Source organism: Mytilus galloprovincialis, chromosome 2, assembly GCF_965363235.1.
Source record: "Mytilus galloprovincialis chromosome 2, xbMytGall1.hap1.1, whole genome shotgun sequence".
NCBI lineage: Eukaryota > Metazoa > Mollusca > Bivalvia > Mytilida > Mytilidae > Mytilus > Mytilus galloprovincialis.
This window is the reverse complement of record NC_134839.1, coordinates 37,101,391-37,129,315: the sequence shown is the minus strand read 5'-3', so window position 1 is coordinate 37,129,315 and position 27,925 is coordinate 37,101,391. Positions and strand designations below refer to the sequence as shown.

At 31.8% G+C, this 27,925-nt stretch overlaps 2 long non-coding RNA genes across 2 annotated transcripts; one reads left to right on the top strand and one right to left on the bottom strand.

Annotated features, from left to right (window-relative positions):
* Positions 1 to 158: 158 nt before the first annotated feature.
* LOC143063515 (uncharacterized) lies at positions 159 to 27,925 on the top strand. The gene is made up of 2 exons (XR_012975029.1): positions 159 to 575; positions 26,205 to 27,925. It is a non-coding gene; the product is annotated as an uncharacterized LOC143063515 (long non-coding RNA).
* Positions 773 to 3,867, bottom strand: LOC143063514 (uncharacterized). The gene is made up of 2 exons (XR_012975028.1): positions 3,735 to 3,867; positions 773 to 1,777 (listed from the first exon to the last, which is right to left on the bottom strand). It is a non-coding gene; the product is annotated as an uncharacterized LOC143063514 (long non-coding RNA).

Sequence of the window (27,925 nt, the reverse complement as noted above, 5' to 3'; positions counted from 1 at the left end):
ATATAACACATAAATTAATCAATATTTTAAACAAATTTCGGTAACAGAGATGGAATCTGTGTTGCACAAGAGCGATGACGAAAGACGTTAAAAGGATATTCAAATTTAATAGTCTAAAACAAAATGACATTGACATGGAAATAAAACGAGAACGACAAAAAGAAAAACAATACACAAAACGAAACAGAGAAACATAAAGACTGAGCAACAAGAACCCTGGTGACACCCTGAGTAATATTAGCAGCTCTGGAAGGGTTAACAGATCCTACTTCACATATGTAGTCGTGTTGCAAACAAATGGTAGTTTTTAACGACCTTGACTGGCTATACAGCCCTTGCACGGTCGGCTAGTCATGTTGCTCAGGTAAGCACGAATCCTATGGTTAGTTTAATTTGAAATGTTACTTAATTTTTCGTCTGGATTACTATCAGTAGACGTTTTCTGTAATCGCTTAGATACAAAGGGACAAGAACTTATGCTTTGTCGGCACTAGTACGTTAATCAGTTGTTTTACTAATGGGGACATAGAATTTGAACAGAAATTAAATATGAAAAGTAAAGAGTAATATGTAAGGTAAGTCATTTTTAAGCTAGCAAGCATTTATAAAAATCTTGTTTTTTTGTATATACACTGTATAACAAGGTTCAAGTAATGTGTTACCTATATTGTACGATAATAATTAAGCACATGTGTTTTTGACTTTGGATGACAAATCATTCTCAACATGGTACATTACTTCGATCCCAATGGAATTCCATATTAGTACAATCTTCCTCTTTAACAATGTTTTATTTTAAAATAAATGACAAACAAATGAATATTCACTATTTCCATGTCGTCATGTGAATAAGTATTATACTGATTTGACATTACGAACCGATTGAGTTACTTTTAGTGTATTTTATTATCATCTATAGGTAACTTGGTATATGCATGGACTTTTAAATCTGTCTGCCACAATTAACTGACAATTTTCCTTATCAAAGCATAACGCAGTAGGCTCTTCTATTTTCTCTACAAATTCTGAGCTATATTTTGATCCATCGGCCGAAACGATAAGAATTTCACCGTTTTCTCTATCTGCAACAAATACGTTACCGTACATGTCAGTACAAACTCCATAAGGGACTTCATATGACAATTCACAAAGCCAGACCCTTTTTCCAATGGTATTCATACATTTTATCCACTGTCCTTCTGCGTCAGTAAAGTAGATATATTCCTTGTCAAAATGAATGAAAGCCTTTCTGTCTGTTGATTTAATAGGAAATTCCTTATATATATAACCCGATTTATTCATAAAACTTATCCCCTTTCCTTTTGAAATTGAAACAACGTCCGTTCCGTTTGTTGATATTCCTCGAAATTCATATCCTTTAGCAAAAGTTTTATACATTATTAATTCATCGCTGTCTACCATCCCGATTTCTTGTGTTTTTGGATATGAAACAAGCAATTCATCTTTAAAATAAGATATTCCATATGGTGCTTTTTCGCATCTTGATGAGAATTTTGTGCCGTCAGACTCAATGGAATATAATCGTCCCTGGTGTTTGCCATATCAGAATGCGCTAGCACTACTGTCTTATCTGGTAGTTGGCAAATACCAGTGAAACTTCCCTTTTCTAATCCTGGACGAAGTTTTAATTTCTTGATAAAGGTCAATTTTACTTTGTCGATATTAATAGCAGGTATCTGTGCATTTGAGCCTTGTGCTTGGTTGGCCATCTTTAATCCAAGGTAATACTAAGATTGAGAACTGTCTATGATATTATCTGAAATGTATACAGTCATTTGTGTCAATTCTATTAATGGCGTTACTGTATAAACCTCGAATATGGTTGACCCTCAAACTCAGAAGTAACAGACTGTATCCGAGTTATATTTAATCATAACAATAATTAATCATACCCACCCATAATCTTCTTTTGGTCGTAAAGCTATATAATTTTTAAACATCATACTATATGGGGTGCATGTATGTACTAATTGACATTCTAGGAGGTGCACCCGTTATCATATTGTTTAATAATTGCATTAGATATATATTTCATTATAATATTTTATTTTGATTGGATAACATCAATCTCGCGTCATTCTGAAAATAACATTCATTTCAAAATGAATCGTAACAGTCATGATGACACACGTTTCCACAATAAAGTGCACAGATAAATAGAAGAAAAACTTAATATATAGTAATTGTGTTTTCATGATAATATCGAAAATATGTGATTATCAATATTGAATGCATCTTTTAGAAATTTCATAGGATTGTAAAAGCGTTAACCCGTGCACACATTTTTAGAATGAAGCGCTTTCGAACAAAGAACAAATAAATTATTAATTGAACAAGGTAGTGTCTGTTTAATCTTTTAATCGTAAAACAGAGAAAGTCATTTGAAATGAAGGAATGTATCTTCCTCGTGCAGAGCACAGATTTCATGACAGTGTTTCGCAATACTTAATTCTTTTAGATTTTATCAATTATTTTCTATAAGTTTTGTTTTTCAAATATTTTGCTCCCGTGCATCCCTGAAGCGACATTAATTGTCAAAATTCTCATCTGTTTAAGAACAATTGGTGCAGTTTTATTTAATCACTATCGCTCGGGCATAAATAATCACGAATATCATGCCTACCCATGTTAAAACTACAATTAAGTATAGCTTGCATCAATTATTTCGATTCTGATTAGGACAATTAAGGTTATTTCTATGTCCGATGTGTATAAGGGTAAAGCGATTCTTCCATGAACCTTTCTTCTTTGTTTGTAAAGTAGCAAACAGCTGGCACTGTGATTTTTCAGAGGGAGCATGAACGGCTATTGTATCTAGGTCAAAAATGTCAATTTCGAAATGCAATTACAGTCATAATAAATGAATTAGTAACAACATGTGCATCATTTAAGAGTTTGGAAGTGTTTTAAGTAAATGAAATATATTAAATGCATGCCAATTTGATAAAATTCATTATTCTGATTTAGAGCTTGGGTTTATTCATAAAGCGAAAGAAGCACGTCATATTAGAATCACCACACAACATCATCATCACTTCATTGTTATTCACATTTCAGTTTATTAAAGTGTCTATCATTATCAAACAAATCTTTCCCCGCCGAAGCACACATTCTCACTTCTATTGGATTTCGTGAGATTGCTGTTGTCTAAATTGCAATCTTATGTAAATTTGTTTTACACAATAATGATATGGAGACTGATGACACAATAGTCTCTAGGGTTTTAGATTGTATAACAATGTCATTGTTTTTAAATGAAAAACCAAATAGTATTTGTTGGTAAGCCATTAATTACATATAAACGACGTAGACAATTTCCGTGCGCTTACGAGAAAGAAACTTCGCAAAATGTTTGCCGTGATGAGTAGCTTAGTAGCTCACCTGGAACAAAGGACAACTGTACTTCAACGTAAGGCCTTTAACAAATAGCAAAACTGAAACTTTAGAGTTAAGATTTCGAAACAAGTACGTCTTTATCTTTCAAATTTAATTTTACTAAAAATAACCCTTTTACATTAACATACAGTTCATGGCATTAAAGGGACTGAATCATGGCTCCGGTATCATTTTTTGAAATATGAATGCCCGCTTTTTAATGCAAATTGTCATAATGTTGGAAGATAAAAACGATAAAGTTAAATTATTTGAATAATAATATGTACCAAGTAGTGAAATATAGATTTTTTCAATGAAGGATTGCAAAGAAAAATTACCTTTCGTTTTTTCAAACTATAATGGTCTCTCGTACGCCATTTGTAAAGTTTAACATAAAATAGATAATTTTTGTTCAAGGTGACACAGTATTTTTGTTAAAGGTTTGTACGTCATCAGTAAGGTAAGTTTTTTGGAAATGCAAAAAGAAACTAAAAGCGTTCAAAACATTATTAATGAGGTAAAGGTAAATCGAGTACAAAATTTAAAACCCAAACAATGATATTGTAAATAAAACACGTTTCAGATACAATATTGAAAAATAAACTATAGTGTGTGATAACATTGTGTGAGGGAATTCGACGTTTGATGTACCACTGTTCACTCCAGTGCAATTTATGACAATACCACTGCATCAATCAGAATTATTTTTTTTGCAGTGTTTTAAGAAATGATTTTGCTTTGTTTTAAGAAATGATTTTGCTTTGTTTTAAGAAATGATTTTGCTTTGTTGTCGCGTATTATTTGTGAAACATTCAATGTTTTAAAAAGGCGAATTTTCTTTATAAAGTCAATGATTATGTTGACTTTTGAAGGCCAGACTTTCTACAGCCTTAAATACGCTAATGAAAGATCCAAAAACTATACCAATACATAACGACATGTTATGAAATTATAACAAATCTATTGGTTAACAAATTTTTACTCGTTATTGCAAAATAATGAACTTAATATATCTGACATTTTCTCCCTACCCAGTTTACCCCTATACATTTTTATGATGTGGACTGGTCATTGTTATTGAATCGTAGGCGATTGGATTAAGTTGTTATTTGTTTACCTTCAAACTTGTTTATGCTTTTCATACATGACAATTGATTAATTAGAACGTGCATGAATGTGTAAGGTAACTAAAATGACCAAACTGGACACTGGACGAGTCAATATTATGTTTTATCAATGAAAGTTAAGGTATGAAAGGTAAAAATTGCCACTTATTCGATTTTCACAAAATTTTCGTAATATACAGTTGAAAGGTTATTTTTTAAAAGCCTATTGTGAAGAGTAAAGAGAAAGTTTACAAATAATACGTTTTGTTCCATTAAACAAGTCATTTTCGTAAGAGAAATACCGAAATATATTTTACGCACGACTACGGCAGGTAAAATTATTATTTATCATAATAAAAAAAGCATTTTTCAGTCTCATTGGAATATGTTGATTACAATTAATCCCAAACTTAAGAAGTAAGTAACTAAAGTCAAAATATGTCCGATCTGCCTATTTCTGCACATCAAAAGTCAATACGATCGTTTTAAAGTCAATTTCGTCTACCTCACAAAATCTTGTTAGGCACTATAACTGTTACGGGTTTTTAAATTACAAATTAGTTCTAGATCAAAAGTATACGCCACAAGCGATAATGTCTCCGTTGTGAGTACTAGAATGTAATAAGTAGGGAATGGGATTGGGCAAGAAATTTTGTAAATGTATAATCTGACTTTGTAAACACCGCTAATTATTTATCTGACAAAGAAAACATACAACTGAATATTCTGGTACTTAATGAACCAATTGGAGGATATAACTGTATTTGAAATAACTTGTAAAACATCGTACGGAACCCCCCCGAAAAATAAATAAAAAAAACCCAATAATATGGTCGTCCACTAAGTAGAAGGTATATTGGGAGTCGACTGATAATTTTGTTTAATTCAGGCCCCTGATCTTTTCACTTTATCTATTTCAATATTGAAATCACTTAGCCAAGAATATGTTATATTTGATAGAAGTAATTGAAGCTATGTTTTTATTTAGAACTATTAAATTTAACGAAATATGGTATCGTCTATATCATTGTACATTGCGTGGTGTACAAAGTCACGTGTTTATTCATTATGTAGTTAAATAACATATAAATTTGGAAAGTTTCTGGAAATCTTAAATTTAGTTGTTAATATTGGCACTGAATATATTCCTTTATTACAAAAAGAAAATAAACTGAATCTTCGCGGTTAGAAGTGACAATACATGCTGGGACTATTTGACTAGCTTATTCCGTACGTTCCTTACCATTTCGTTTTATATATTTGTAAATAGTTGAAATTTTTGAGACCTTCTCCGTAAACAAAAACATCCGGCAACCCATCGGAATTAGCCAAAATATTGTGATTAACTAGGGAATCAAATATAATAACATAAAATTCATAATACAAAACATTTAGCAACCCTTCTGTTGATGGAAAGCAAATTATATACTTTTAAGAATATTTTTAGGATATTCAATTTCCGTGTTTCTGTTACAGTAACAAGAGTTGGAAAAGAAAATATTTTTTTTACATAATCGTTTATTGATTGCCATTTTAGTTCTTACACAACTAAAGTAATGTTAAATCGATCTTAGTGTATTAAACTGACCATAGACGATAAAAGGGGCATTAACTGTCAAATTTTTGTACACCGATTTGATTTCAATTTTCATAATTGATTCATAACATACTAAAACGTATATCCAAACTAAAATAAGTCTGAAATAAGCAATTCACAACATACATGAACTCGATAAAATGTATCAGAATTCGTGTATATGTTAGTCTAGAAGCCATCTAATTATCCATCGGGATGACCGCCAAAGACTGACATTTCGCTATATTTGATTTAAACAATATTTCATTATGAATTTTAGAATACATTCACAATTAGGATTCAGAAACACAAAATATGGCAAAATTTGGGATAGTTTGCTAATTTGAATAGCGACCATTTTTCCTCACTATGAAGGCAGCAATTGTAATAGGATTATATGTGCCCCTTAAATTAAATTGCCAATATACCAATCCCTTGGTCGAATCAACAATTTGTACGCATATCGGTGAATTGTATAGGTGAATTAAAGGTTCTATGAGTGTAAAAATGAACAATGTGTACACTGAAAACTTTCGACCTTTAAAAGTTGAAATAAAGGCAACAGTAGTATACCGCTGTTCAAAACTCGTAGATCTATGGACAAAAAACAAAATCGGGGTAACAAACCAAAACCGAGAGAAACGCATCAAATATAAGAGGAGAACAACGACACAACATTAAATGTAACACACACACACAGAAACAGACTAAGCTTTAGACAAAATCCGATGAGAATAACGTATATAACATCAAAACTAAATACATGAATTTGGGATAGAATAGTACCGTGACACGTCTTATAGTAATGTGAATTCACACCAAAATATAAGAGAAAACAAACGACACAACGGAAACACAACGTAAAAATGTTACACACACAGAAACGAACTATGATATAACAATGGCCATTTTCCTGACTTGGTACAAGACATTTTTAAAGAAAAAAATGGTGGGTTGAACCTGGTTTTGTGGCATGCCAAACCTCGCACTTTAATGGCAATGTTAAATATAACATTAAAATGACAACATAATACAAAAATGTATTACAGGACTACAATACAAATAAATAGGAGAACGTATTAGGCAAAGAAACACATGAATAATAGATAACAAAAGGCATCAGGTTTAAAATTCAATACGCCAAAACGCGCCTAGTCCACACAAGACTTCCCAGTGACGCCCAGATATAAAAGTTCGAAAGTCAAAAAAAGTACAAAATTGTACAGCACTGAGGATCAAAAGTTGAAAAAGGTTGTGCCAAATACGGCAAGGGTTTTCTGCTTGTGATAAGAACATCCTTATTATTTAGAACAATTTATGCTATTGCAAACAGTAAATTTTATCAAATGAATATAAAAGATATACCTTATAAAACTGAAGTGTAAACTAATTAAAGAAAACAAAACCCGAATACATAGTACAAAGACCAAAAAATACAGAAAATAGACACACCCGACTTAGTCCAGGCCTCAACGCTAAAAGTCATAAAAATGACGTCACATACGAAGTGGTGAAAAGGCACAAAAATTACGTCACATCTGAATTTCTGAAAGAGCACAAAAATGACGTCACATTAGAAAAACTATATCTCAAAAATAAGATAGAATTAGGATTGATATAAGATTATAATAGAACTAAATACTGATATTACATTTAAACACAATGCACATTGCAATACTTATTAATAGCAATTAACTATATTATATATATGTCCGGTTTGTTTTGAATCTAACTTTAAACGTAAAACATTGTTCAGATTACGTTGAACAAAATCAAATCTAATAAATGAAGGCAGTGATTAATTTTCTTTACCATAACACATGAATATAATAGAAAAGACGTCAACAAATTTGACAAAATCCGATGAGAATTACAAATATAACATCAAACTAAATACATAAATTTGGGATAGATAAGTACCGTAACACGTCTTATAGTAATGCGAATTCACACTCAGCAAAACAGTCACAATCAGGAATAAGTCACGTTCGGTAATTAAAAGATTAGACGACGTAATGACAAACCACAATCTACCATGTGGTAAAATTGTCCTTAGCTAGTTTGGTCAAAGACACATCGTATGGATCAACTAATTCGTGATGGTGTCCATAAAATTTACGGAGTGTCAATTTTAATCTGTCCTCCTAATAACTTGTTGAAGCAGTTTCTGTGTAAGGAGCACACTTCTGTATATGAAGTCCGTATAGTGTGAACAAGCACGAGAATAACGTATCAATTGTAAACAATTGTAAACACCATACGAAGGGGCAGAGGGTATGTTACTGCTGAGAAATGGGAAATTGATAATTGGGAAGTTGAAATCGTCCCTGAAAATCAGAAACGTAATCGTAGAATAGTTGCTATACAAAATAACGAGAAATCTTTAAAAAGAAAGACTTAAAACAAAATTAAAGATACAAGAAGAAATTGTTCATAATTTGTCTGCATATAGGGAAACACTTAGTAGTTTAAATTTTGAATTTAAATTACTTTTAACTTACCCGTGTTCCAAATTATTTTCAGTGGGAAAGCCACACGTCAGTTCTGCGCCTCCTTCCATATGATATTTACGTAACAGACAAGAATTCAAGGGCAACTTTCGCGATTTTCATAAGACGGCGACAGTATCGCACCATCTCGGTAATGTGTTTACATCGTGTGTAAAGTACGTGTGATTATCTAAGAAATTCATTTTCAAAGACAATTAAACTTGCATCATTTGTCATCAATAAGTTATATAGGAAATTTTAACAGGAGACCATGCTATTTTTCCTTCTTCGGAGATTTGATTTTACAAAAAAAAAAAAAACAACAAACAACTGAAAATGGCAAGTGACGTTGTTGTTTTGAAAGATACAAATATGGCGGTTGCTTTTCCTTTCTAAAAATAACTGACATATTTCCACCCTAATTGCTATTTTAATATAAAATGACCAAACATAGTAACTATTACGATGGAGTCCCTAAATATTTGCATAACTACCCATCATTCCGTGTCAAAGTGCAACTGAGGCTTCGAAGAGGAAGCACTTAAATCTTCTTTATGTGTTAACTTCAATATCATGTGTTCTCTGATGGACAGTCGTATCATTGCCAATCGTACCACATCTTTCTGATGTTCTCCATGATAACACATTTTTAAAGAGGTTATTGATGTGTATAAAACGGAGACAATTAACTAAAAACTGAAAACAATTCCAAAGGACTTTTATGTCAAGTTTGTTAGTTAGCGACATAGTAAAACCATTTCGACGAATGATTTGTATAACAAAAACATTCATCAACAGGTAAACAGATGGTTTACAGTATTTTTCAAATCTAAAAGAGGATATTAAACATGTTAAATGTACATAGACAAAATGGCTGGTACACAATTATGCTACTTATACTTTAAGGTTTGTCAACATCACATTTTAAGCCTTCTATAGTCTTTTGGGGCAATCTCTGTGATTAATCAAATGAATTTAAGCCTTAAAATACGCGTGGCGTGCTGACACACTAAGATAATGCATGTTTTTTATTGTTTTGTTCTGTACTTTTTGACATTTCGATAAACGGTTTAGTATAAATCAGATATGAAACTCAAAGTCAAATCGGTAATTATAAAATTTCATGTGAAAGTTAACCCCCTTCAAGATAATTAATTAATTGAATTTTGAATAGAACAAATGGCCAAATACACTGATATCGTTTTTGTTGTAACAGATGTTGTCAATTTAGCACTATGCTGATATTAAAGGTCATTAGAAAATCGCTTAATATTTTATAGGAATCACCTTAACATATAATGGTTTGCGTTTACAATTGTGACTTGGATGGATAGTTGTCTCATTGGCACTCATACCACCCTACCCATGTATATACGTAACACTTCTGAACGTTTGCACTCGAAGGTTTATTTTCAAAGTAATAGGTAAAGTGGGATCAATTCCGTATTTTTTTGGTTGAATTTTCGTTACTTACTTGACGTGTGTATCATATATTGAGATCCGTGATATCCGTATGTCGAGCTGGAAACAACATCATATAGTTTTTACTTAACAATTAAGTGTCGTTAGCTTAAACGCATACCAATGAAGCCTGTTGGTCTTTTGCTAATGACATGACATGATATATTAACGATACTAAAGAGACATAAGTCTCATAAGTTGAAATTTACTGATAACGTCACGTTTTAAAAAGAAAAAGACAAAAAAACGAACAATAGTACACGAAACACAACAAAGAAAACTAAAGACTGAGCAACATGAACTTGGGTGCTCCAGAAGAGTACATGTGGCATCCGGCGTGTACGAAATATGTAATGAATACACCAGAATCATTGATACTTTGCCGAAACCCCTTTTCCAGTCTACTAGTACCTCGTAGCGGCTGTAGTTTACAGCAGTCAACATTGTGTTATCATCTTAACCACTATGAAAACTTACAAACAGTAACACTGTTACCGTGTAGTCGTCAATAAAAGGCCCCGACATGGGATTAAACATAAATTGAAAACTAAACATAGAAAACTAGTACCCTCATTGCAATACTTATAAAAAAGATCACATGTGTAATTGAATCACTTACAAAATATTCGAATGTACAAAGAAGTAGATGTGGTACAATTGAAAATGAGAACGTTTATTAGACTAAGGATGAGAATGTAAACAACATAAATGTTGACAATGCTTTGTTATTTGCAGCTGTTTTGGACCTAAAATCAAACGATTGGTTATATATTATGCATGATTGTTCTCTATACATATACGACATCTCGCCATTTATTTAATATCCTGTATAAAGACTGTAGCCAATATTTGCTGTTCACTCGTCCTACAGATTGTGTGTATAACTCTACTTGCAGAGCTAGATATGATTTAAGCAATAAATGAAATGACATAAAAGCAGCATTTAGTTTCATCGAGTAGACCTTATATGCAAAAACATTTACAATGTTTATAAAAACTCACCAAAGAAACAACACTGTGAATGTCACAACTTTGATTAACAAACGACATGTGTACGACAAGACAAAAACTTAAAATATGCATTATGTGACTAATAATATACTGTAAAAAAAAACTATTATCTGCAATGATTTCAATTGTATTTGTACCTCGTATCGCTCTATTCCTTAAAGGCAGTTGCAACTGATTTTTATGCCCCACCTACAATAATAGAGGGGCATTATGTTTTCTGGTCTGTGCCTCCGTCCGTCCGTCCGTGCGTCCGTTCGTCCATCCGTGCGTCCGTTCGCTTCAGGTTAAAGTTTTTGGTCAAGGTAGATTTTGAAGTCCAATCAACTTGAAACTTAGTACACATGTTCCCCATGATATGATCTTTCTAATTTTAATGCCAAATTATAGTTTTGACCCCAATTTCATGGTCCACTGAACATAGAAAATGATAGTGCGAAGTTCAGGTTAAAGTTTTTGGTCAAGGTAGTTTTTGATGAAGTTAAAGTTACATTAACTTGAAACTTAGTACACATGTTCCCTATGATATGATCTTTCTAATTTTAATTCCAAATTATAGTTTTGACCCCAATTTCACGGTTCACTGAACATAGAAAATGCTAGTGCGAGTGGGGCATCCGTGTACTATGGACACATTCTTGTTACTTATATGTTGTGATGTAAAAGCATTCTCCCAGGTAAGTGAATGGTTGAGCGCTCACAAACATATGGAACACCGCTACATTTTGTATGTGCCTATCCCAAGCCTGTAGTTTATTTGGTGTCGTTGGTTCTTTGCTGTCATTTTATTGGTGTGCATTGGACCTTTGTTTTATTCGTTTGAATCGTTTCACCTTTTTCATGTGGAGTCTTTTTATTGCCGACCATATAGTATTGGTTTACTTTTATTGTTACGGTGCATGTCCTACAATTGTTTGTATCGAGTTCATTTGAAAATTGGTGGATAGTTGCAATCATACCACATCTCCTTTTTTATTTCGATACATCAGAGAATGTCTTTTTCAGACATCAATTTGCTTTCACCAAATCTTTTTTTTAGTACTATTTATTCTTCCCTTCGAGAAGAATTTAGTACCTTCATTGTTATTTTTATGGAAAACATTGAAATCATGAAATTTACACTGGTAAAGGTAATACGACATAGAAACGGGTGGACGGCGTGGAATTGTTAGACAGGAAAGGTACTGTGTAATTCTCAAGAGATAGGTGATGAATTTCACTATATTATAAATTGTAGAGTTCGAACTGAAAGAATAAGAGCTTTTCTTAAGCCTTACTACGTAAACCGAGTACTACTAAACGTTTTGAAATTCGGCACTTTATTTTATATTTTAATATTCGAGTATTGAAAATTTTGTGTAAATTAATCAGAATTATCCATATGGAAATATGTTCCCCAGGTTAATGATCAATCTCTCATCCTTTTTGCTCTTTTTGTCCAAACTTGTCATGCGCAGAATCTGTATGTTATTACATGTAAAAATATCCTTCTTTGTACTTTTAACTTTGTCTTGTAAGAAAAAAAGAATCTGGTAGTCTGAAACACATGTACGTTAACAAGTTTAGGGTTATGTGGTACATATATTGTACACAGGTTACGATTTTTAGGCAAATGTATTTTAGACTTTTAACAATTATTTTCAACATGGTACATTACTTTGATCCCCATGGAATTTCGTATTAGCACAATTATCCACTTTAAAAATAAATGACTAAAAAGTGAATATGCGTTATGACCTTGTCGCCATGTGAATAAAGCAGTTTACAGATTATTATTATTTGACATTTCGAACCTATTGAGTTACTGTCAGTGTATATTATTTTCATCTGTAGGTAAATTGGTATATGCAGGGACTTTTAAATCTGTTTGCCACAATTAGCTGACTATTTTCCTTATCAAAGTATAACGCAGTAGGCTCTTCTACTTCCTCTATAAAATGTGAGCGATATTCTGATCCATCGGCTGCAACAATAAGAATATCACCGTTCACTCTATCTGCAACAAATACATGACCGTACATATCGGTACATAATCCGTAAGGGAGTTCGTATGACAATTCACAAAGCCAGACCCTCTTTCCAATGGTACTCATACATTTTATCCACGGTTCTTGTACGTCAGTAAAATAGATATATTCCTTATCAAAATGAATGAAAGCCTTTTTGTCTGTTGATTTGATAGGAAATTTCTTATAAATATAACCCGATTTACTGATAAAACTTATTCCCTTTCCTTTTGAAATTGAAACAATGTCAGTTCCGTTTGTTGATACTCCTCGAAATTCATATCCTTTAGCAAAGGTGTCGTACGTTTCTAAACCATAAATGTTTACCATTCCGATTTCTTTTTTTTTTTTGATATGAAACAAGCAATTCATCATTAAAAAAGGTTATTCCAAATGGTGCATTTTCACATTTGGATGATGATGTTGTGCCGTCCGACTCAATGGAATATAATCTTCCCTTGTTGTTTGCCATATCACAATGCGCCAGCACTACTGTCTTATCTGGAAGCTGGCAAATACCAGTGAAACTTCCCTTTTCTAATCCTGGACGAATTTTTATTTTTTTGACAAAGGTCAATTTTACTTTGTCGATATTAATAGTAGGTATCTGTGCATTTGAGCCTTCTCCTTGGCTAGCCATCTGTAATCCAAGGTAATTAGATTGAGTACTGTCTATGATATTTCCTGAAATGTATACAGCCATGTTTGTTAATTTTATCACTGATGTTACCGTATAAACTTCGAATATGGTTGACTCTCAAACTCAGCAGTAACAGATTTCACCAGAGTTAAAGCATATTCATACATAGTTTTAGTAGAATTTATGCGACTATCGTAAAAGTGTAAAGTTTTTCTAGCTATAAAACCAGGTTAGATCCACCATTTTCTACATAAGAAATGCCTGTACCAAGTAAGGAAAATGACTTGTTATCAAATCGTTTGGGGTGTATGAGCTTTTGATCAAGAACTTGAATTTTCTTCAGCGTTCTCTTTTTTGTGATTTTACTTTTTACTTCAAGAAATCTTAGGGCGATTTTGTTTTTGTTATATACTTGATACTCCAGGAAAAAGGAAATTCACAAAAATATTGAACTCCGAGGAAAATGCAAAACAGAAAGTCCATAATCGAATGGTAACATCAAAAGCCCAAACACATCAAATGAATGGATAACAACTGTCAACTGTTATCATATTGTTTATTAAACAGGGACAACACGACAGCGTCATATACATTCACATATACATTCAAGTCTAAGACGACAATAACCGAATTATCGTTAAATAATCCATTGGTTTACAGGTTTTTTCTTCTTCACAATCCTTCTTCTTTTCGACATGAAAATTAACGAAATCATTTTTCATGCTATAAATACGAAATTTTCAATGAGAGATTACAAAGAAAAATTACCTTTCGGGTTTTTTGTTCAAACTATAATGGTCTCTTGTACGCCATTTGTAAATATAAAATAGATAATTATTGTTCAAGGTAACATACATTGGTTTTATTTGTACGTTATCAGTCAGGTGGTTTTTTTGGAAATGTAAACGGAAACCAAAAGCGGTGATATAAAAAGTAAAGTTAAATCGAGTACACAATTTTAATCCTAAACAATGTCTCTTATAAGTGAAACAAGTTTAAGGTACAAGAAGAAGAATAAATTCAAATTGTGAACGCCAGGTCAACGATTTAATCGGTTGCATATGTTTTATAATTATTTTACATTCTGTAACACAAAAAAATCGGAAAAAGCTTCTGTTGGAATGTAAACTCGATTGAAATCATCGTCTCCTTACTATCCATACACGCAATGCCATGCAGTTGGTTAATAGGTCATTGTTTCTCCTCAGATATTTTTAATAAAGAAATTAAACAAATTATAACAAATTGAATTTATATTGTACAAAAAATGTAAAAGACACATTTAAAATTTACAATCTGGAAAAGGATTGATTTTGTTTATATTTTCCAACCTGCCTAAAAAATGCAAACTGTTCCTTTATATCTGGTAGGTTGACATTTACATATCAAATGCAATATCAGTCTTGAGTATTGAGAGAGTTGAACGTATTATATGTAAAGTATAAGGTAAATTATAAACTTTTCAAAACTTTTCTTTTTTCTTTAAAATTGGTTTTGATACCATCCATTTCCGTAAAATTTCATTTATTCTTCCAGATTATTAAGGTTAAAACAAGCTGCAATATTGAATGATAAAATTGATTACGGTGAATTGATTTTGTACGAAATATGTAATGAATACGTATACACTAGGGGCCAGGGTTTTGAAAGTATCATGAGATATGTCATAAGATATAACTTAGGACAAATCCTATGACCATCTTATGACTATCATATGATATGTCATAGAATGAAAATCAAAGTTATTTTAAGATATGACTGTCATAAGTGTACATATTTTCTTTTATTTTAAATAATGATTTTAAAAAGATGAAAAAGAAGTAATGAAAAATATGAACATTATAATTATATTCAGTCTTATTATTTACGAATATTTTCCCTCTCTCATTTTAATGAGCATAAAATTATATATGAAAAGGAATTAAAATATGAGTTGAACATTTGTTTAAATTACGTTTTGTATACGTAATAAAAAAATGAATTTCGCGTTTGTGTATTATCTTACATGAAGTGTGACCATGTATGTGATAGTGAATACGTTTTCGAGTACCCGCTTAACAAAATGCCCGTACAAATACGGAAATTAAAGTATTATGCATAAGGGGAAAAAAAACTGTATGTATAATATTTTACAAAATCATGAGTTTGAAAAAAATCATGTTGCAAGAGATTAAATTTAAATCCGAAATTAAGTGGAGGAGAGGAAATCTTTACTTTTTATCTAAAAACCGAGTTAGTTTTTTTCTATCTAAATGATAAAAAAGAAATCGAAAACACTTGAATAGAATGATCAATTATAAACAGTAAGAATGTGGGATAATTTCATTGAATAACGTAAATCATTCAACATGTTCACATTACTATCCATACACGCTTTAACTTATATTTTCTTACAGCCGATTGCATTTAGTGTGTAGGTAAATGTTATATCTTTGGTTAGCTTGCTTGCTAGCTGAACCGTGAAGTCATTATTATGTTACATAAACTATCTTCCTTTAGGAGTAGACTAGTCCGACATATAACCAATATATCTGTCTGTAGGACTAGGCTACTTCGACAGGTAGGTAGTCTACCTTATCTTATAATGACTTTACGGTTCAGCTAGAAAGCAAGCTAACCAAAGATATTACCTTTACCTACACAACCAATACAATCAGATGTAATAGTTCATTGATTGTCCTCAGATTATTAAATAATTAAGCCGTCTATAGTCTTTCGGGGTCATCCCTGTGATTAATTAAATGGTTTTAGCAATATACGCTTGGGCTATTGAAACACTGAATTCATGCATTCTTAATACTATTGTTAAAAGAATCAACCAAATGTAACAATGACGTGTCTTTACTGAGTTTGGTCATAAACTGAGATTCATAGCAATACAGGACTAAATCTGCTATTAAAAGGGCACAGTCAGTGCCCATAGGAATACATTCTACCAGCGATGCACTTTATCGCCGAAACATACATATATGTTTCCAGTAAGTGTATTTAGCGTACTTTATTTTTTGTTACCGAAAAAGGCTTCAAACAAGTAACAACAAATTAATTTGCAATTAGATTTTTTTGTGTATAGGAAAATTAGATTTTTCAAATTAATTGAAACTGAAAACTTTTTCTTAAAAAAATTGCGTGGAAGTGTAGCGTAGAGAGTAGAAAAATGTAACTTTCAACAGAATTAAAAGGACCATCAAAAGCATGAATTTTATCTTACACCTCTAAATAAAATTGAGAATGGAAATGGGGAATGTGTCAAAGAGACAACAACCCGCCCAAATAAAAAAACAACAGCAGAGGGTCACCAACAGGTCTTCAATGTAGCGAGAAATTCCCGCACCCGGAGGCGTCCTTCAGCTGGCCCCTAAAAAATATATACTAGTCCAGTGATAATGAACGCCATACTAATTTCCAAATTGTACACAAGAAACTAAAATTAAAATAATACAAGACTAACAAAGGCCAGAGGCTCCTGACTTGGGACAGGCGTAAAAATGCGGCGGGGTTAAACATGTTTGTGAGATCTCAACCCTCCCCCTATACCTCTAACCAATGTAGTAAAGTAAACGCATAACAATACGCACATTAAAATTCAGTTCAAGAGAAATCCGAGTCTGATGTCAGAAGATGTAACCAAAGAAAATAAACAAAATGACAATAATACATAAATAACAACAGACTACTAGCAGTTAACTGACATGCCAGCTCCAGACTTCAACTAAACTGACTGAAAGATTATGATTTCATCATATGAACATCAGGCACAATCCTTCCCGTTAGGGGTTTAGTATCATACCATCATAACATATATGAGAAGAACATAACCCGTGTCATGCCAACAACTGTTTTTAGAATAAATGTGTTTAGTTCCGATGCAAAGACCTTATCAGTGACTCAATATTAACGCCAAAATATGCAATCTTTAATGACTTGACAACAGTATCGTAATTATATCCCTTCTTAATAAGTCTATTCAAAGGTTTTGTAAGTTTCTGAGGTGAATACTGACACCTTTGTGCTTTATAAAGAATATTACCATAAAAAATTGGATGTGAAATACCTGAACGTATTAGAAGTCTGCATGTTGAGCTATATTTACGAATGATGTCTTTATACCGATGATAAAATTTAGTAAATGTTTTGACTAGTTTGTGATATCGAAAACCCTGGTGTAATAATTTTTCAGTAATACATAAATTTCTCTCGTTAAAATCTAAAACATTGTTACATACACGAGCGAATCGTACAAGTTGAGATATATAAACACCGTAAGATGGTGACAAGGGAACGTCACCATCTAAAAACGGATAATTAACGATAGGAAATGAAAAATCATCCCTTTTATCATAAATTTTAGTATTCAGCTTTCCATTAGTGATATAGATATCAAAATCGAGAAAAGGGCAGTGGTGATTGTTAGTATTAGCTTTATTTAAAGTAAGTTCAACAGGATAAATTTCATTAAGAGCCAGTCTGTGATAAAACCATGCAAAATGGTCCAAATCCAAAATACTCCAATCAGACTGATATTTTGTATTTTAGATACCTTATATGTAATAACTATTTGTGCAAAATATTTTGAAAAAATATTCAGCCATTATTTGTGTATGCCGAACATTCGATAATTGTCTATTTCTGTACTGACAAATGGCCATTTCAAGCCTATTTTAGGGTATTTTGACCTGTTTTTTTTTTGTTTTATAGAAAAAATACAGCTTAATGATAACAAATGTCTTAACTAACAACTGAAAATGAAAGGAAATTATGATAATTCAAAAAGTTGTGAGATTTCTCAATGCCCCTACTAACAGGTTGAAATTGCATGGTTTTGAAAAAGTGCCGATTCAGCAAAATTTGTATATTTTTAAAGGCTTGAATCTTGTAAGATCATGTTTTATTTTCAATAAAATGTAATATTTCATGAAGCTAATATATTTATCTACAAAATGCAAGAAAATGGTGCTCGGCAAATGATACCTTCTTACGAGAAAATAATAATTAAAGATAGGCGTGATGGCCATTTTGCCGATTTTTTGATTTTTTTATCTGTTTCATTAGAAACTTTTTAAAAGTATGTAATAGTCAAAATATAAGAAAAATAATGACTGAACTAATGTTTACTGGTTATATTAATTGAATAAACCAAGTTTAACTTAGTTTAAATTATAAAATATACTAAAGGAGTAAACCCGGGAAAACCGCTTTTTTGCATTTTTTGCCCCTACACTGAGCATTTTTACCATATGTTTAAAATCTTAACTTTTTCAAAAGTAAATTACTTTAGTAACTTAAAATGGGCTGTTTTATTTACAATACTATGAACACTCATCAGGTAATATCATCATGAGTTCTTCACAATTTTAGCATTTTATAATAGTCTAGTTTTTAGACGCTTTTTTGTCTAAATTCAAAGTGGCCACAATTGAGTTCAGTCTTAAATTTTTAAAACATGTTGTATGTGATAATGATTCATAAAACTGTCTAACATATAAGAGATAGAGACTCAACATGAATGCAACCCCTTGCAATTTAGACAAAAATACTATCATAAAAGTACTAAAAATTCTAAGCACGTCTCCTTCAGATGAAATCGGGGTATTTTCTTTTCTAAAATAGTATGAGAATGTAGACAAAATTGTACTAACTGCGCAGCCTTGTACATCCATGTTATCTATTTCCAGAAAAGAGGAAGATTTAATAGTTTTGTGAATTTCATAGAATGGTGCCTCTTTCCTAGAAAAGTGCTATATTTTGTATATTGTGATAAAGCTTTATGTCAAATATAAAGAGACTACTCCTAGTAGTTCCTGATAAAACTGGAACTGAAATTTTGTGACGCTGACATGAACCAGTTCGTTATCCCTATGGTAGCAATACACAGTTAGAAGTTTAGTTTCGCATTATGGCCCCTGTGAATTTTTTAAATATGAAAGTTTTTGTACAATAAAATTGATTTTTAGATAATTGAAGAATAATATAGCCTTCTTAGTGGGTTTATATGAACATTAAGATTGTTTTTAACATGTTTTATAGGCCATTTATATGATTGACAGTCCGTATTTTCCTATCCGTACCGTTCATAGGTCCATACATTATTGTAGTGTTTATCAACAAAGATTTTGCGCTCGATCTTTTCAATTCAATTTTATGGAAAAACGAGCAGATAAGCATATGATTTTTTTGGGACCACTTGATAGATATAAACCTATGGATTCAGGAAAGGTATAACAGTAATTGATTGAAATTTTCCTTTAGACCAAATTTTGGAGACTTTTGTGACATGTTCACCCCCCTTTTTTGCTATATTTTGTATCTAAGAAATGCAGATTGTTGCCATGGTTACACCCAAGAGGGATTATATTTCACCCTTATGACCATTAGAAATCAAATCTATGGAAGATTCTCTTTCTATAAGTATATACATGCATAACACACATATAAATCCTTCTTTGTTAGACAGGAGGGGAAAGAGGGTGTTTAAAAATTATGAGTGTCAATTTTAAGTTTTTTTCCTAACTGTGTATTGCTACCTATGTCAATTCTGGGAGAACAGTGGACATAACAGTAATGTTAAGTTTCCTCCTAGAATGTAATCTCAAGCAATTTGAGGCTTGGGAATAAGACATGTAAAATACAGATGGCCTATTACTACCAGCTGAGACAAACACAAATATTTCAAATTGCAATAAAATTTATTTCATAACCACATGTAGGATGCAGCTTTATACGACCGCAGAGGTCGAACCCTGAACAGTTGGGGCAAAGTATGGACACAACATTTAAGCTTGATATAGCTCTGAATTTGGATTGTGATTAAATAGTTGACACAACAGAATGAGTGTGGTCTAAGAACTTAAACTTAAAAAATTTAAAAAATTTAATTTGACATTTACCTATTATGGTCCAATATCCAAAATCTAAATACATGGTTAGATTCAGCATATCATAGAACCCCAAGAATTCAATTTTTGGTGCAATCAAATAATGTTCAATTTTAGACCCCATTAGACTTCAATGTGGACCAATTTGATAACCGGGCCCAAATATTAAAAATCTAAATACATGGTTAGATTCAGCATATTGAAGAACCCCATTTATTCAATTTTGTTGAAATCAAACAAAGTTTAATTTTGGACCCCGATTTGGACCAACTTGAAAATTGGGCCCATAATAAAAAATCTTAGTACATTTCTAGATTCAGCATTATCAAAGAACCCCAAGAATTAAATTTTTGTTAAAATCAAAATAAGTTTAATTTTGGATCCTTTGGACCTTAATGTAAACCAATTTGAAAACAGGACCAAAAATTAAGAATCTAAATTCACTGTTAGATTTTGCATATCAAAGAACCCCAATAATTCATTTTTTAATGAAATCAAACAGTTTAGGAATTTTGGACCCTTTTTGGCCCCCAATTCCTAAACTGTTGGGACCAAAACTCCAAAAATCAATCCCAACCTTTCTTTTATGGTCATAAACCTTGTGTTTAAATTTCATAAATTTCTATTTACTTATACTAAAGTTATAGTGCGAAAACCAAATATCTTTGGATGACGACGACGATGCCAACGGCAACGTCATACCAATAAACGACCAAAATTTTTCATTTTTTGCGGTTGTAGAAAAACAAATATACACAGATAAATGGTTAAACTGTTGAGCAGACATACAATTACCCGGCCACGTCCACTTGTATTTTTGTCCATCTGATGAGTTAAGCCTTTTTTAACTGATTTTTCGTTCTTATGTTTTACTGTTATACCACTGTCCTAGGTTAAGGGGAGGGTTGGGATTTCCCGCTAACATGTTTAACCCCGCTACATTATTTATGTATGTGCCTGTCCCAAGTCAGGAGCCTGTAATTCAGTGGTAGTCGTTTGTTTATGTGTAACATATTTGTTTTTCATTTATTTTTTATATACATAAGGCCTTTAGTTTTCTCATTTGAATTGTTTTACATTGTCTTATCGGGGCCTTTTATAGCTGACTATGCGGTATGGGCTTTGCTCATTGTGTAAGGCCGTACGGTGACCTTTAGTTGTTAATGTCTGTGTCATTTTGGTCTCTTGTGGACCGTTTTCTCATTGGCAATCATACCACATCTTCTTTTTTATATTGTCATTAAAATGGTAAGATTTTACTGTTTATATACATGTAATATTATGGTGGTCTACCGTAAAGAAAAACGTGCAAAATGGTCTAAATACTTTAGTCATGAATGAACATGATGAAGGTATTAGCAAAAAAAGTAAAAGTTTGATAGATCTGAAAAAATTTAACATAATAAAGTCATCAATATCTATTTTAACTAAATATTAAACAATTTTGCAGCATCAGAATTTTTTTGGATAAAAACAAGCATTCTGTGAGTAATACATGACAATACATAGTCCCCAACCCGTTACAAATTCATTGTAATGGAACAAAATTTTAACTTGATCTATAATTTGTCATGGTGTAAACTACATAAAAATATCGAGACAAAATCTTCAAGCAAAACAAAAAAAAAACTTGTTGAATTCTGACTATCTAAGTGAATTTCCTATGTCCATAGACCACAACTCTGCACACAAATATCAGACTGGAACAAAACTGAATCAGTAAATACCAAAGAAAAGGAAAAACATTCAAAATGTAATTTTGTCTTTAAAAAAATGAGTTATTTCCGTTTGAACAGAAATCTTCTAATGAATAAGTATTTCATCAAAAATTTAATTCTAGAGAAAGGGCTTCAACTGAACAAAGAGAAAAGCTTAAAGCGTGAATAATGAATTCGACCTGTAACTTGTCATGATAAATCAATAAACCAAATATCAAATCAAAATCTACAAGCACAAAAAGTCTTGATTTGCCGAAATGACAGATAGACAGACTGACAGACAGACAAACGCAGTGCAAACCTAAATCCACTTAGACGTTTGGGGACTTAAAATCAAAATCTCAAAGTATCAGCAAACAGGAAAGAGATGTTCTTTGGAGAGGGAACATTCAAGATAATTTTGGAAAAGCTTTCGATTTTTGAAGAAGTAGGGTCACCTCAAATGTCTTTCTTTTATCTTTATTTAATCTGAGATATAAATCAAAAACTTTTATATGGCACATTATATATGCACATATAAACTTTTTCCGTAGATGAAAAAAAATGGCCACATTTTTTTACATACGCTCTAATAGACACTCTGTTTCATATAACAAGCTTTTTAAAAGACTGTCATCAATTGAAAGTATGTGAAAATCAGGTGCTCCACAGGGCGCAGCTTTATACAACCGCAGTGGTTGGACCCTGAACAGTTGGGGCAAATTAAATAAAATTGAGAATGGAAATGGGGAATGTGCCAAAGAGACAACAACCCGACCATAGAAAAAAACAACAGCAGAAGGTCACCAACAGGTCTTCAATGTAGCGAGAAATTCCCGCACCCTGAGGCGTCCTTCAACTGGCCCCTAAACAAATATATACAATTTGGTCACAATGTTCAAGCTTGATGCTGTCTGAATTTGGATTGTGATTGCATTTTTGACAAAATAAAGGTTTTTGTTACAAAATAAATGTGGTCAAAGATCAACAAATCTATTGCACAAATACTGTGCAATTGAAGATTTCTTCTTGAAAATTTTCAAAATTTGAAATTTGAAAATTTTGAAAAAAAAAGAAATCCCTTAGAAAATTGTTTACAAATCCCCCCCCCATTTATTGAAACCCCCTTTAAGGAATAACCCTTAAACACAATCCCATCCTTTCCTAATAAGTATAGAACCTTGTAGTACAATTACAGAGAGATCCATATACTTAAACCCAACTTATTCTTTGGAAACTAGAAACATGCTTCTTTTTGGCCCTTTTTTTGGCCCCTTATTCCTACATATTTTGGACAATTAATCCAAAACTAAATCCCAGCCTCCCTTTGTTATATGGAGCATTGTGGTACAATTTGAGAGAGATCCATACAATTACACACAAGTTATTGTCTTGAAACTAGAAAAATGCTTGTTTTTTTGGCCCCTTTTTGGCCCTTAATTCCTAACTTTGAACCCATGACCCATTTAAATGAATCCAAACCTTCTACGTGTGGTTTTAAACATTGTGATACAATATCAGAGCAATTGAAATACTTATACACAAGTTATTATCCTTAAACTATAAAATGCTTGTTTTGGCCCCTTCTGGGCCCTTAATTCCTAAACGGTTGGGACCATCATCTCCAAAATCGATCCAAACCTTCCTTTTGTGGTATTGAACCTTCTGAAAAAAATCATAAAGATCTATACACTTTAACTAAAGTTATTGTCCGTAATATAAGTCTACTTTGATCAGTTTTAGTTAAAATATTAAGCGGCAAAAACTATTACAATTAGTGCATTTTATAGATATTTGGGAGCATTTTTTTACCAATTTCCCAATATTTGCCAGGCTAATCTTTTTTACTTGTCTTAGAACTGATATGCACCTTTAAAAAAATCCTAAAAGTTGAAAAAAATAAATATGATCTTGAGAGAAAACACCTACTGAGTACATGTACTACATGCAAGTTATCTAATACATCTGTTGCACGAACCTCTCTGGCAACCTGCCAAAAGGTAAAAAAACATGTCAAAATGCATTTTTTCTTTTTTTTTATAATGTTCTTTGCAAAATATAACAAGATAATGCTATATTTAAGAGATATATCAATTATCCAGACCTTTAAAAAGTACCTAAATATGGTGATTTTTTTGGCATTTTTTTTTTAATAATTCACAAATATGCAAATAAGGCTGTTAAATGAAAAATAGTGTGAATTTACAAAAAAAAATTTTTTATCTTAACTCCTAAATACCCAAAGATTTTGGAAATATATATAATGTTGCCCAGTTATAACTACCAATTTGGACGAAATTTGAGATTTTGCATGGTTTTATGGCAGACTGGCTCTTAATATACATACTGAAGTCGTCATTATTGAGAGCCAAAATATCATCCAAATATCTAAAAGTATTATTAAATTTGTTTATCAGATGTTGTTTCGATGGGTCTTTGCTTATTTTTGTCATAAATTGTAACTCATAACAATAATTCTTAACCCTCATAAAATAATTAATACCATTATTTTCATAAGCTTTGATACAAAAGTTAATAATAAGTTCCATGACAGTAGTAAACAGCACTGATACATAATTAGTAATAAAACACTAACCATATGAGGAGTGGAACAAAATTTAAGCCCGGTAGTGGCAATGAAATGCTTGTTTCTCTAATTTTTGTGATATTTTCACATTTCTTGATCGGTGTGAGAAAAATATCTCTCCTCACTAGTGAAATATCTGTTCTCGGTAAATGGTTAGTCGAAATTTGATTATGACGTTCAAATGTTTTGTTTTCTGCTGATTTTTTCTATTGTGACGTCATGAAAAAAGGCAACCATGTCTGATGACGTCGCATATAAAGAACACAAATTTCTGAAAATCTTTGAAAAAGAAGGATTAAAATCATTAGAGAAACAGATTCCGATAACTCGTGTATTACGATATTTCTCCACTGTTGACAGTTAAATTTTAATCATTTAAAAAGCTCGACAAGCCTCGGACTTTATATAATAACATTTAACTGTCTCGAGTGGAGAAATATCGTAATACACTTGTTGCAATGTAAGAATCTATATTTTCAATTTGACTCTTTGTGGAGTATACGGACCTGACTGTTGGAGAATTGACAATTTCGTTGCATTTGAAGCATTGAAGACAGTGAAGTCAATTGATTCAAAATCTGGATACACAGTAAAATTTGGTAGGAGATCTGCTAGATCATGATACAGCTTGAGACACTAAATACAAATACGACATTTGATAAACTCAGAAATCTTGTTAATACATTCCAACTTATCTATACTAAAATGTGATGAATACATGCATTGTTTCAGTTAAAAATGGTAATATTTCATCAAAGTATTTTATAAAGTAATCCAGATGTGATAAAAAAGTATTCGATCAATACATTTTAGTTTTTGCTGTAATCGATTCAATATTCGATTCGATTCGAATAAAATGACTAATGTTTTGTTAATTTTCAAATTTTGGATCTGTACTATTTCAAATATAATCACAAGCCCAGTAGTCAGCACTTTTTGTGCTGACATGAATTATCATTGATATTGTTATATTTATTAATTAACTGTTTACAAAATTTTGAATTTTATGAAATACTAAGGCTTTTCTACCTCAGGCATAGATTACCTTAGCTGTATTTGGCAACACTTTTAGGAATTTTGGATCGCAATGCTCTTCAACTTTGTACTTTATTTGGCCTTTTTTTCATTTTTGGATTCGATCGTCACTGATGAGTCTTTTGTAGACGAAACGCGCGTCTGGCGTATATATAAAATTTAGTCCTGGTATCTATGATGAGTTTATTTGGTCTTCCGACTGTCTTGATTTGCGCGCCATTGTTGAGTTTCATGTAGACGAAACACGCATCTGGCGTAACAAATTATAAAACCTGTATCGTTTATGAGTTTTCTTCACAAAATATTTAAAAATCCTCTTTTTTTTCAGGAAAGATTGAAAATTTGGATGCTAAGCTTAAGCTGGATTAATCACTTAATCAACGAATCAATTTTACTCAGTTATATAGGAGATACCAAACACAATTTGTTAAAAATACAGTGAAAACATAAGTGCAAGAGCTGTTATCAGTAGCAATCAAACCATGAGGGAACAATGCATTTCCCTTTGTTTAATGTTTAAGTTTTTAGTTTTCATATTCGTTTATTATGCATATTACCAGCATTTTCGATTAACCCAATACAAGGTTCTAGAATCAAACGAACGATTATAAACTATAACAGCTTGCAAAATTCCGTGTATAGATCCGTTTGATAAATCAGTTAAACACATGTTCAGAAATGGAACAATCTAAAAGTGTGCCGTCATAAATGATGTAGTATTCTCGAATGGACATACTTTATGCATAAATTGGAAATCTGTTAATAACTCACAACCGAAAAATAGAATGAAATACTGCAAATATGAAGTCATTTGGAGGCCATATAACAAAAAGCGTCACCACAACTTTTCTTATGTTTAAAAACGAAAGTAAAGAATTCCTAGATCGTATTGATATATCAAATGAGTTCATTCGTGTTAAATGCTACACTGGAGGTGGTCTAGACATGTATACAAATTTCTTCTTTTTGTTCATTTAAAAGAAGAATTCGAAAATCGATGTGAAAAAAGCCATTAAGTTTTCTAACACTTGACAAGAGCAGTTAAATGTTTTGATGATGAGTAGTGATTCAATAGCTAGAAATAATATGTTAAGCTATATGAAGAAAACTTGGAAATTTCTAGTTAACACACAAAACGCCATAGATTTACTTGGCTAAAATAAAGTTGCAAATATAGTTTCGATGACAGCGGGAAAATATGTAAATGAATTACCACGGAAAGAATCAGTAAGGTTGGCGCCAATGGACAACTATAATTTGATATGGAACAATTATTCTGCAAAGGGATATAGCTGAAGATCATCCTGATATAGCAATCTTTGATTGTAGCCAGAAAAATGGTTCATTACAAAGTATCCAGACGTTCATAGAAATTTACAGATGAATGCAAGAAGACTTACAACTCCTTTCGATATCTTTGCCACATTAGAACATATTTTAGATTTTAATGGAATTGAGAAAAAGCAAGTGACAAAGCACAGATCAATTAGCTTACTTAATGAAATTCCCGAAAACAGAACTTGTGATGAAGCTGGTATCCTATCTAATTGATGTACTTGTTCTAAACTTACAACATTAGATATTCAAAATAAGACAATTATCGAAATTGGTCATGCTTTTGTATCTAAGATTAACCAAAATTTACGGCAGTCTTTTGAAGTTTGTGAAAAATTGTACTTGAAGTCCATAAAATATGCCTTGCTTGTTATACCGTCAGACAAAGTGCTGCAATACGGAAAGACCAGAGAACAAGCAATAAAAAAGACGTATAAATATGGCGATCGCATGAAGTCTTGTATTGATTATCAGATAACCGTTCAAACAAAGCCAGGAGATGCTATCATTGAAGGGACGTTACGGTTTGACGAGAAAAGAAAAAAAAACATATGACTTAGTAGGTGATATAAGTCGAATTAATAAGTACGGTGATCAGTCACACTGTATTTAGCAACATCATCTGAAAAAAATTTTCTACTGTAAACTCAAACCGTAAAATGTCATAATCAGTCGATTTATATCAAAAGTTCATTAAAGACAATTGTTCCATTA